Source organism: Zalophus californianus, chromosome 7 (genome assembly GCF_009762305.2).
Source record: "Zalophus californianus isolate mZalCal1 chromosome 7, mZalCal1.pri.v2, whole genome shotgun sequence".
Taxonomy (NCBI): domain Eukaryota; kingdom Metazoa; phylum Chordata; class Mammalia; order Carnivora; family Otariidae; genus Zalophus; species Zalophus californianus.
The window spans coordinates 104,590,034-104,602,313 of NC_045601.1; the positions used below are offsets into that span (position 1 = coordinate 104,590,034).

Below are 12,280 nucleotides of genomic sequence, written 5' to 3' on the forward strand. Positions count from 1 at the left end.
CTTTTGGATATTTGTTGCTGAATCCCCCAGCACCTAATTGTATAACTAGTTTCCAAATGAAATACTGTGATTTTTATTTCAGAGAAATCATCAGCTACTTGTCTAGTTTTTTGAAACATAAAATGATGGGAATAAAGCATAAAGTGGAAGGGATTAAAGTGCTATTATTTTCGCTGAAAGTTCTCTGGTATTCAAGGAAGTAGCCTCTAAAACTGTAAAATGTGTCTTTTAAAGTGTTCACAGACAGCTTATGTTAAAGCCAAGGGTTTACTAAAGCAGAGCGCTAACACCTGTTTCTCTCTTGAGTCATTGTAAACATTAACAAAAAGAGGGGACAGAAACAGTTCTTTCAAATTGCTGTAAACGTCAAACAGCTCTCCCTGGTCTCCCATTAAAATTCTTAATTCCTGTGAAGGCTGAGTGGTCAGTGAGGTTTGGACTAAAGGTTTATGCCTTTGATAAGTACATTTGAAGCCTAAGAAAGAAATGAGAACAGACCAAGAAATATCTGCCAGAATTTAATGACATTTGGAGCAATGGCTTTATCTGAGAAAATTAAATAATACTATCTATTTTTTTTTTACATTGAGTAGACGTGGGGACACTCACATCCAAATTTGCCAAGCCTGTTATAAGATGGTAGAGTGAATCTTGGCAGATTAAATGTACTGGTATGCCATCTTTTATTGCAAAATAGATTGCATCCAGCTATTGCTTAATTTTTACAATACATTCATGAGATCATAACTGGTTTTCTTCAGAAGAAAGAACTGCTCAGAATTCAGGGAAGTGCTTTTTATCCTGGCATGTAGAAAAGGAAATGAGAGCTGTGATACAGTCTTACAGGGGTTATATGGGGTTTTTTTCTACAACTTCCTATGGAGAAACTGATATGGCAATATGGTAAGCAGTCTGCCTAGTGTCATATAATTCAGATTTCCTAGACCCTGCCTTCCATTTAACTACCAGTTGGCTTTTTTCCATTTTTGCAACATTTAACCTCTAACAATTTGTTTGTGTTACATTTAGAAAGGAATTGGTAGATTCAAAATCAATGTATTTGATGTATCCCAAAGAACTACTTTTCTTTTTTTTTTTATTACTTTAAATTCAACTAGCCAGCATCTAATACATCATTAGTTTTTGGATGTAGTGTTCAATGATTCCTTAGTTGCATATAATGCCCAATGCTGATCACATCATATGCCCTCCTTAATGCCCGTCACCCAGTTATCTCAAGGAACTCCTTTTCTGAACTGTATTAAAAGTATATTTATTTTGTGGATTGTACTAAATTTCTAGAATAATTTTTATTCCAACCCACATTTAAGAATTGAATATATAGCTAGTACAGTACTCTAGACTTGGCTGCAGGGTGAATGTTGACAAGAGTAGGGTTTCAAGAACAGCTTTAATAAGCAGATCCCAAATAACATAAACAAAAATATACTTAAGTACTTACTTTATAACAAATTAATCTTTATATAGCACCTTAGATACAAATACTTAGTGGTTATGAAATTATAAAGATTGATATTTCTTTTTTTTAAGATTATATTTATTTGACAGAGAGAGAGAGACAGCGAGAGGGAACACAAGCAGGGAGAGTGGGAGAGGGAGAAGCAGGCCTCCCGCGGAACAGGGAGCCAGATGCGGGCTCGATCCCAGGACCCTAGGATTATGACCTGAGCCGAAGGCAGACGCTTAACCGTCTGAGCCACCCAGGCGCCCCTAAAGATTGATATTTCAAGCAGCATGGTCTGTGACCAAAAGAGAAATCACATTCCTCTTGCAAATCACCTGCTCTAAGCTTATAACCTCTCCCCGCCCTATACCCTGCCTGAAAACACAAATGCCAAGTGGCGAGGCCCAGAACACTTGCTCTCTGTATAGTACTGTACAGTGATCTTGGGAGTTTTTGGTAAACTTTTTTGTGCATGCCAAACTTTTGCTACCGTTAATAACTCACTTTGTGTGAAGCTCTATTTAAATAGTGTGTGAGCAGGTAAGAGTAGATAGGAATGAAAAATATATTCGCGATTCCACCCTTTGATGCCACATCCCACTAACCAGAATCTAGCCAGGAGGCCTTGGAAAAGCTAAACATTCAAAGTCGAGAACTACCCAGCAGTCGGGCCTTGCAGAATTATTTTTTATCACAACACACACACACACACACACATCTAGCCATACAACACACAGGTAAATTTTTTTTTTTTTTTCTCACGTAGTAAGTGCTTGGTAACCACATGCTGGTTGGTGAGCTGAATCCAGCTCTTTTGGGAATCCAGCTCTTTAGGGTTTTGTACTCAAACTTCTGCTACTTGAGCTTTTCAGATGCCACGTTTGCCATGTAACTAAGATGTGTTAACAGTTGTGGTGGATTCGGAAAGCTTACAGGAATCTTAGGGCAGAAATGAACTTAACACCACCTACTTGCGCTTGCACGGTTCACGAGTGACTTTGAAATTCACCTGATCCCACTGGGGGCAGCCCAGGCCAGCCTCCTGCACAACTCAAGTCAGACTCAGGCACATGCCCTCCTGGGGAAAGCTTTAGGGGGTCTCTTGCTGTGCTTTTTTCTCTCTGCGCTTCTTAATACCTTGGACAATGAGAGCTCGTGGGGAAAGGCACCCAAATCTCAATGTTCTTTCCAGAATTCAGACTGTAAGGAGACCCTTGGGAGCACTGGCAATGGCCCAGTAGTAGGGAGGGGAGACACATTCCCCAAACACGAAGCAGAAAGAGAGAAGACGGTGGGCTGGTTCCTGCCCAGGGTGGGAAGGATGGAGGAGGAAAGGTGATTCTGGAACTGTGAGGGTCTGATGCGAACCTGTGAGCAGTGTTGTGCTGCAGGAAGGGCTCTGTGGGGGAACAGCTTTGCCTAATTTCATGCCAAGAAGCATGGCTGTGCTGTTTACTTGTGATTATACTGGGAGATGGTTCTCAGAATCTAGCGTGTGGGAGTACCACTGGGAAACTTGCTAAAAAACAGAGTTCTAGGTCCTTTCCCAGAGGTTCTGTTATAGAATCGGGCTTAGAAGGGTGCATGTTTAACCACTATTAGGGGTTGTTTCTCATTCGGGTGGTCAGGGGAAGGAGATAATATTTATATAATATATAATATATATAATTATATATATTATTTTGTATGTTATATATAATTGTATATAATATATAATTATATATTAAATTATTTAATTATATATATTTATATATACAATTTTATTTATTTAAATTCAATTAGCCAACAAATAACACATCATAAGTTTTTGATGTGATGTTCACTGATACATTAATTGAGTGTAACACCCAGTGCTCATCACATCACGTGCCCTCCCTTAATGCCCATCACCCAGCTGTCCCATCTCCCACCCACCACCGCTTCAGCAACCCTCAGTTTGTTTCCTGAGTCCCGAGTCTCTCATTGATCGTCTCCCGCTCTTACTTCTTCCCCTTCAGTTTTCCCTCCCTGTCCTTATGATCCTCTGTGGTTTCCTTATATTCCATATATGAGTGAAACCATATGATAATTGTCTTTTTCTGATTGACTTACTTCACTTAGCATATGCCTGGGTGGCTCAGTTGATTTAAGTGGAAGGTATACTTTAAGGAGCACCGTCTGTCGCAGAGAATAGGGTCTGAAGCAGAAGGAAGCCTTTCTTTTCTTACAAATATTGGTCATTTTTTTTTTTCTTGAGTATGGCCAGTACCACTTTGTCCCCCCACTGCTATGGGATAGTAGACACGGGAGCCTTAGCCCAGGGCTCCCCTACCTGCAGTGGGGTGTCGAAAATGCCCTGGGATTTCTGGGCCACAGGAGTCAATGCTGATGTGAGGGCAGGGGCAAGAGGAAGAAGCAATGAAAAGCATCACCTGTCAGGAACTAATGAGAGACACTGACTCCCAGGCAGGGTCAGGCTGCTTTCACCTCTAGGAACAACCAATCATGTCCCCCCAGTGTTTGCATTCTGGTCCAAGATAAATGGTAGTTGAGGATGAGAGCGGGTAGGGAATGAGCTTTCCCAGAAGCCTGGACTCAGTGGGCTTTAGTAAATGCTAAGGAGAATGGAAGACCAGGCCAGGTAGAGAAATCAGTGAAAGCCAGGCAGCCCTCTCAGTGGAGGTGATCATATGAATGGGCAAAGAAGAGGGGAAACTCCCGTTTTAAGGCAGAATACAGAACCATGGGAAACCAATGACTAGAGGTAGAATCCAGAGCCTGGAGGAGATTTCCAGATATAGGATGTTTGTTTCTGGCTAGGAGATGATGGGTGGGATACTCAGTATTCCATGAACGAGAAAGTTCGCTTTGCAATTGCCCTTGTGTAGTGCTTTGAACTGTGCCCCTCCCCCAAAGGTAAATCCATCCAGTACCTGTGAATGGGACTTTATTGGTAAAAGGGTCTTTGTAAATATAATTAAGTTGAAGATCTCAGGTGTAAGATCATTCTGGACTAGGGTGAGCTCCAAGTCCAGTGACACGTGTCCTGAGAAGAGGAGAGGAGAGGCAAGGGGAAGGAGAAGGGGAGAAACGTGGGTGGCCGGGATCGAGAGCGCTGTGTCTACGAGCCAAGACACGGCAAGGATGGCCGGCGGCCCCAGAAGCTAGGAGAGGGCTTAGAAGGGGACCGTCCCCTAGAACCTCCAGAAGAAACCAACCCTGCCAACACCTTGATTTCAGACCCCTTGCTTTCAGAGCTGCGAGAGAATGAATTTTTGTTGTTTTAAACCATGGAGTTTGTGGTAATTTGCAACCCTAGGAAGCAAATACACCTTTCCTGCAGTTCTCCATGTTATAGATTTGGGCAGCTTGGCACTCTGCTTTGAAAATATAGATATCTCAGTGGTAACTTGCAACCCTAGGAAACAATTACACCTTTCCTGCAGTTCTCCATGTTATAGATTTGGGCAGCTTGGCACTCTGCTTTGAAAATATAGATATCTCAGTGGTAACTTGCAACCCTAGGAAAACAAATACACCTTTCCTGCAGTTCTCCATGTTATAGATTTGGGCAGCTTGGCACTCTGCTTTGAAAATGCAGATATCTCAGAGTTAAGTGGTTATTAGCCATTTGAAACAATTTTTTGTTAATTAAACATTTTTCCCTCCTAATAATCTGGGAAAGAAAAATAGCTGTTATTATCAGAGATTGGAGGGAAAAACTCAGGGAATTGGAATCAAACACTTATACCTCAGGCCTATTTTGTTACTAGCTATTTGACCATGGGAACGCCACTTAACCTCTCTGAACTCAGTTTTGCTATCTACAAAATGAGAATTTTAATGCTTATTTATCAGGCTGCTGTGATATGAGGAGTCAGGAAGATAGGCCCGGTGAAGCTGTTTGTAAACTTTGGCAATTCTATGTATGAGCGCACTTGTTTTGCAGCAGGGAATACTTTTAGAGAGAAGAGTTGCTAGATTTGGGGAAGAGGTAGAGCTAGAATGAAGCAGAAGCTAAGGACAGGTAGCCCCAAACCTCTGCTATAAAATGTTTCCTGGTCTAATGAAAAATGAAAGGAAAACTTGCCTTTTAAAATGTACCCCAGGATACATCATTCTTCCTAGCCCAGGAACATTTTATATTAAAAAGGCTTTGGTCAGGCGCCTGGGTGCTCAGTTGGTTTAAGCCGTCTGCCTTCAGCTCAGGTCGTGATCCCAGGTTCCTGGGATCGAGCCCCGCATTGGGCTCCCTGCTTGGCGGGGAGTCTGCTTCTCCATCTGCCTCTCCCTCCTGCTCGTGATCTCTCTGTCTCTCATGCTCTTTCTCTTTCTCTCTCAAATAAAGAAATAAAATCTTAAAAAATAAAAAATAGAAGGGGAAGGGCTTTGGTTGACTGATGGGGATCCTAACATGGTTTTTAATATAATTTCTGTGAGTAAAAAAAATGTATTTGAGGTTCCAAATAATACAGCGCCCAACTTGTGGAACTGGATCTCCTTTTTCTGTTTGTGACATGCTGTTAGGAGCGTCAGTGCACAAGATGAAGTGACAGCTTAGCGTCCTGAGTTTATGTAGCTTCTAAAGGTACCGTGTTCATGTGTGGGGAGCATTTTTTGTTCTAGAACAGTGCTTCTCAAACCTGGGCAGCGTGCAGACACTTCAGAAAGGACAAAGATTTTTCTAGACTTCAATTAATATTTTTCACGAGTATGCTACTTAAGTGAAATACAACACAAAATTCAATAGGCACAGGATCTCATTGAACGACCCAGCTCTCCAGATTGCTGTTTTTCTTTGCAAGCTGCACAAGGCCCACCTGGAAGCAGCTACATCTAAGGGACCTGCAGTTGGCATTGATCTTGGCACCACCTCCTATTGTGTGGGTGTCTTCTAGCACGAGAATGTGGAAATAATTGCCAACGATCAGGGAAACTGAACCACCCCAAGTTATGTCACCTTTACTGACATCAAATGACTGATCAACAATGCTGCAAAGAATGAAGTTGCAGTGAACCCCAACACAGTTTTTGATGTCAAATGCCTGATCGGACATAAAGTCGTTGATGCGCTTGTCCAATCTGATATGAAGCATTGGCTCTTCATGGTGGTGAATGATGCTGGCAGGCCCAAGGTCTAAGCAGAATACAAGGGAAAGAAGAGGTATCCTCTGTGGTTTTGACAAAGATGAAGGAAATCACAGAGGCTTAGACAGAAAGGTTGGAGCTGAAAGGAATGTGCTCATCTTTGACTTAGGAGGTGGCACTTTGATGTCTCAATCCCCGCCATTGAAGATGGATATTTTGGGTCAAATCTACAGCTGGAGACACCCACTTAGGTGGAGAAGACTTTGACAACCGAATGGTCAACTATTTTATTGTGAGGTTCAATTGCAAACATAAGAAGGACATCCACATGGACAAGAGGGCAGTCCATCACCTCCAGACTGCTTATGAGTGTGCTAAGCATACATTGTCTTCCAGCAACCAGGCCAGTATTGAGATTGATGTTCTGTATGAAGGAATGACTTCCATACCTCTATGACTAGTCCCCGATTTGAAGAATTAAAGGCTGACCTGTTCTGTGGCACCCTGGACCTTATAAAGAAAGCCCTTTGGGATGCCAAGCTACACAAGTGTCAGATCAATGATTTTGTCCTGGGGTAGTTCTACCCATATCCCCAAGATTCAGAAACTTCTGCAAGACTTCTTCAGTGGAAAGGAACCGAACAAGAGCATCAGCCCTGATGAGGCTGTTGCTTATGGTGCAGCTGTCCAGACAGCCATCCTTTCTGGAGACAAATCTGAAAATGTTCAGGATTCCCTGCTGTTGGATGTCACTCCTCTTTCTCTTGGCTTTTGAAACTGCTGGAGGAGTCATGACTGTCCTCACCAAGTGCAATACTACCCTTCCTACCAAACAGATGCAGACCTTCCCTCCCTACTCTGACAACCAGCCTGGTGTGCTCGTTTGGATTTATGAAGGTGAGTGTGCCATAGCCATGGATAAACAACCTACTTGGGGTACCTGGGTGGCTCAGTCGTTAAGAGTCTGACTTCGGCTCAGGTCATGATCCCAGGGTCCTGGGATCGAGCCCCGCATCGGGCTCCCTGCTCGGCGGGAAGCCTGCTTCTCCTTCTCCCACTCCCCCTGCTTGTGTTCCTGCTCTTGCTATCTCTCTCTGTCAAATAAATAAAATCTTAAAAAAAAAACAAACAACAACCTACTGGCATGTTTGAATTCATAGGCATACCTACTGTCCCCTGTGGCGCTCCCTTCTATTGAAGTCACTTTTGATATTGATGCTAATGGCATCCTCAGTGTCTCTGCTATGGATAAGAGTTCAGGAAAAGAGAACAAGATAACCAGCACTAGCGGCAAAGGCTGCTTGAGCAAGGAAGACATTGAGCACAGGGCCAGGAAGCTGAGAAGAACAGAGCAGAAGATGAGAAGCAATGGGACAAGGTGTCTTCCAAGAATTCACTTGAATCCTATCCAGTCAACATGAAAGCAACTGTTGAAGATGAAAACTTCAGGGCAAAGTCAGTAATGAGGACAGACAGAAGATTCTTGATAAATGGAGTCACGAACTGCCTTGATAAGAACCTGACTGCAGAGAAGGAAGAACTTGAACGTCAGCAGAAAGAGCTGGAGAAATTCTGCAACCCTGTCATGACCAAGCTGTACTAGAGTGCAGGAGGCACGCCAGGAGGAATGGCTGCAGGCTTCCCTGGTAGTGGAGCCCCTCCCTCTGGTGGTGCCTCCTCTGGACCCACTACTGAAGAGGTTGGATAAGCCAACCTGAGGATAGGTCTAACATTGCTCCACACAAAACATTTGAAGGACCCAAATCTGTAGCAATTTCCATGGCAGTTTTAAAGTTGAGCTGCTATAGTAAATACACTGGGCATTCTTCGTCCTTGAATATGGAATATGTGCACAGGGAAAGGAAATAAACATTTCACTTTATACGCACTGTATTGTAAGTGGAAAATGCAATATCTTAAATAAAACTGAATTTAAAATTGGCAACAGAAAATAAAATAAATAGGCACAAAATCCCTGTGCTTATTTCTTTCACATATGCCAAAACATTAAATACAATAAAAACTAAAAACAACCTCTATAAAACACTGGTTAATTTAGTGTGACTGATGATACTCTTTGCTACAGTTTAATCACTGATCACTTTGTGAGATGGATACTGAATGCTGACACAAGTTCTTCTTCTTTTTTTATTTATTTGACAGAGAGACAGTGAGAGAAGGAACACAAGCAGGGGGAGTGGGAGGGGGGGAAGCAGGCCTCCCACGGAGCAGGGAGCCCGGGACCCTGGGATCATGACCTGAGCTGAAGGCAGTCGCTTAACCAACTGAGCCACCCAGGCGCCCCATGACACAGGTTCTTTTGAGTTTGGCATGCCTGGTATTCTCCAGAACTTTCTCTATTGGAAATTCTGCAAACCCTAATTTGTGCAGTGGGCTGTGGCCTTTACCAGCTGCAAATACATCACCTGATACATTTGACTCTTTCTTTTCTCATTAGTCTGTGAGAATTAGAGTGGTAGCACTTGTCAACCTTGCAGACATAAAACTAAATGCAAATATGGGCACTGGTCATCTCTAAGATACCATGATCATCCAGATGATCCAAACTATGTCTATATCATTATGTTAAGGTTGTCATCTTAAAACACACACACTAAAAATTCTCATAGTGGTAGTCATGGACCACTTTGAATACATCTTTGGAAGTCCAGCACTCCCCACAGTTGAGAAACACTGGTATATACAGAACTGGGTTTAATATATGCATTACTTTTTTTCATTTTACATTTATTACAAATGTAACAAATATTCACTGTAGACATTTTTAGAAAATTGAAATAATTCAAAAATAAAGAACCATTGTAATGGCATCAAACAGAGAAAAACTACCATTAACATTTAAATATCTCTTGTTTCCCTCTGCAAATACATTGTATACATATTGTTCTATACCCTATTTAAGAACTTTTTCTCACTTAGCCAAACATTGAGGGCAGCTTTCCGGATTACTAAGTATTCTTCTACAATAACATTTTGATTGCCTTCAATTTGTCAATTTTGGGTGTCCTGTCAAAATGTTCTTAATTGAATATACTGTTTCCAGTTTTCTGCCATCACAAACTTGCTGTGATAAATGTGTTTATTCTAAGTTCTGTTGCACATAAATAATGAGCCTATTTCCTCGTAGGATATTTTTCTAGTATCAGAACTTCTCTATAAAAGAGAATTTAGGGGGCACCTGGATGGCTCAGTCGTTACATGTCTGTCTTCGGCTCAGGTCATGATCCCAGGGTCCTGGATCAAGCCCCTTATCAGGCTCCCTCCTCAGCGGGAAGCCTGCTTTTCCCTTTCCCTCTCCCCCCTGCTTGTGTTCCCTCTCTCTGTGTCTCTCTGGCAAATAAATAAATAAAATCTTTTAAAAAAGAGAGAGAATTCAGAATTTAAAAGATTTGTGCACATACAAATTTTGTGAATCAAATATGTTATATAAAGATGTGGCATTGGTAACTCATAACTTGGTGAGGATGCACAGCTTAGCTGATGACCAAAAACTAGTTGTCATTATTGGTACTTTGGGACAGAAGAGTTGACTTAAAATGGAAACTTTTTAATATCATAGGACATCAATTTATTTACATATAAAGGGTCTATTATTGCCATTGCCTATTAAATAGTCTTCCTTTTTGCTCTGATTCCCCACACAGGAATGAGAGAGGGTCCTGTTTAAAAGGTAAGGCAGATCCTCTCTCTCCTTTCCTCCCAACCCTCCACTGGCTCCCATTTCACTAAGGAGGAAAGCAAAAGGTCTTACGGTATCCCACAAGGTCACATGTGACCTACTTTTTATGGAGAAAATTTAAAAGAAAAAGAAACATAGAGGGCATGAATAAAAACTACAGCAGTATCTCGGACAGGGAGGAACTTCCACCTATCTATTAAGATCCTGAGAATCAGTTATACATAACCCATGTCTATAATAAGAAATCTCCACATGAGCCTGAATGTCCTAACTTGGGGACCAGTTTTTATATCCACTGGACTGTGTTCAAGAATTATACCACACCATGCTTTTATTCTTCTAGCGTGCCCAGCCACATTTTGAACTAATAAGTCCTAAGTGTGGGACTGGCATAGGCTTAAATGAAAAGTAATGCAGGACTTATTCAGCACATTTTAATTTACGCAAATGCCAAATCCTAGACGCTCCACTGACGTCTCTTGGTTAAGACTCGTGTAGGACGACCTTATTTTGGCACCTTTTTGTCTAAAATTACTGCTGCTGACGAATCGAGTTCTTGAATTCTAGGGTGCTCAGCACCTGTCCAGGACTTAAAATCCGATCACTGTTAGTAACAACACAGTATCACTTCCTCACCAAACAAGAGAAGCATTAGCTATTGTTACAACAACGCATCCTTTTGAGTAGACACTGCAGGGTATTGTCACAAAGCATGGGCCTTGGAGGGTTGACTGGTGGCTCAGCTTTCAAACGTAAGTCATCATGCATGTTACTTAGCTTTCAGACTTTGAACTCACAGGCCTAAGAACCTACATTTCCTCTGCGTTCAGACATGTTCCATTGCCTGCCAAAGAAATGAAGCAAGAGTTGTTGATTTACTGTGGAAGCTTGCTAATCCTGTTGACCACTCTGGGGTTGGCAGCAGGCAGGGCGGGGAAGAGCTGAGGGGAAGCTGTACCACTGGTAGACTGGGGAGAAAGCAGGGAGGTGGGAGAGAAAATGTAGGAGGCTCCACCAACCACCACAAACTCGACAAACTAAAATAAAGCAGAAAAAGAAAAAAATAAATGACAGGGAAGAGGCTCCAAGAGGCAAGAAAAAAAGTAGTAAGGGGTCAGGCATTCACTGGAGAAGCCAGTAGGTGCTAGAGAAGGTAGGCAACAGAAGGCAGAAGGAGGAGCTTAGGGAAATGAATAATGTGGAGGAGGGCATTTTAGGAATGAGAGAAACAGCCTTTTAGGAAACCAGCCTTTTAGGAACTAGCTGTGATACTTGTCTACTTCCCTGGCAATAGGGGCCAGGGTTTCAAGTATTACATGCTAAAGAAAGCAATCTGTTTCTTTTCTTTTCTTTTTTAAATTTTGTTTTAAGAGAGACAGAATGTGCATGTGCAAGTAGGGGTGAGCAGTGGAAGGAAGGGGCAGAGGGAGAGGGTGAGAGAGAATCCGAAGCAGGCTCCACGCCCAGTGCAGAGCCAGCCCTAGGGCTCAATCTCATGACCCTGAGATCATAACCTGAGCCGAAACCAAGTCAGATGCTCAACCAACTGAGCCCCCCAGGTGCCCCTCAGTGAATTCTTATAACACCACAAGTCAGTAATGTTATTATCCCCATTGTCACAGGGGTCGAAACTGAAAGTTAAATAGCTTTTCTGTAGCTGGTTTGAGCCGTGGCTTTAAATTCACAGACATCAGCTCCAAAACCCCACACTTAAACAAATGTACTACATTTTGGTAGTGCATAATCATTGGAAAACTATTAGGAAGAATTTCAAGGTCATCTGGTTCTGTTTTCAAATTCCAGGCTCTGGACTATTTCAGGCTGAAGATGAGATTTTTGATGGTCTGCTGCAAAATTAGAAAAGTAAGGCCAATGTTATGAAATTTTAATATAACCAAATTTACTTAGAGGACTTTTTATTCTGATATTGTATCATTCTTTTTTTGTAAGTCCCTAAAAAATGGCATTTTTCTAATGAGAAGGTGTTTATAATAGTAGGGTTTCTATTAATGTACTTAGGAATATAAAAACTTGGTGATCCTGTGTTG

The 12,280-nt window shown here is 42.0% G+C and overlaps 1 protein-coding gene and 1 pseudogene across 3 annotated transcripts in view; both read left to right on the top strand.

Moving 5' to 3' along the window:
- RCAN2 (regulator of calcineurin 2) overlaps positions 1-12,280 on the top strand; it is a 266,749-nt gene that overhangs the window by 85,361 nt on the left and 169,108 nt on the right. The window lies entirely within an intron of this gene.
- Positions 6,286-8,135, top strand: LOC113926494 (annotated as a pseudogene).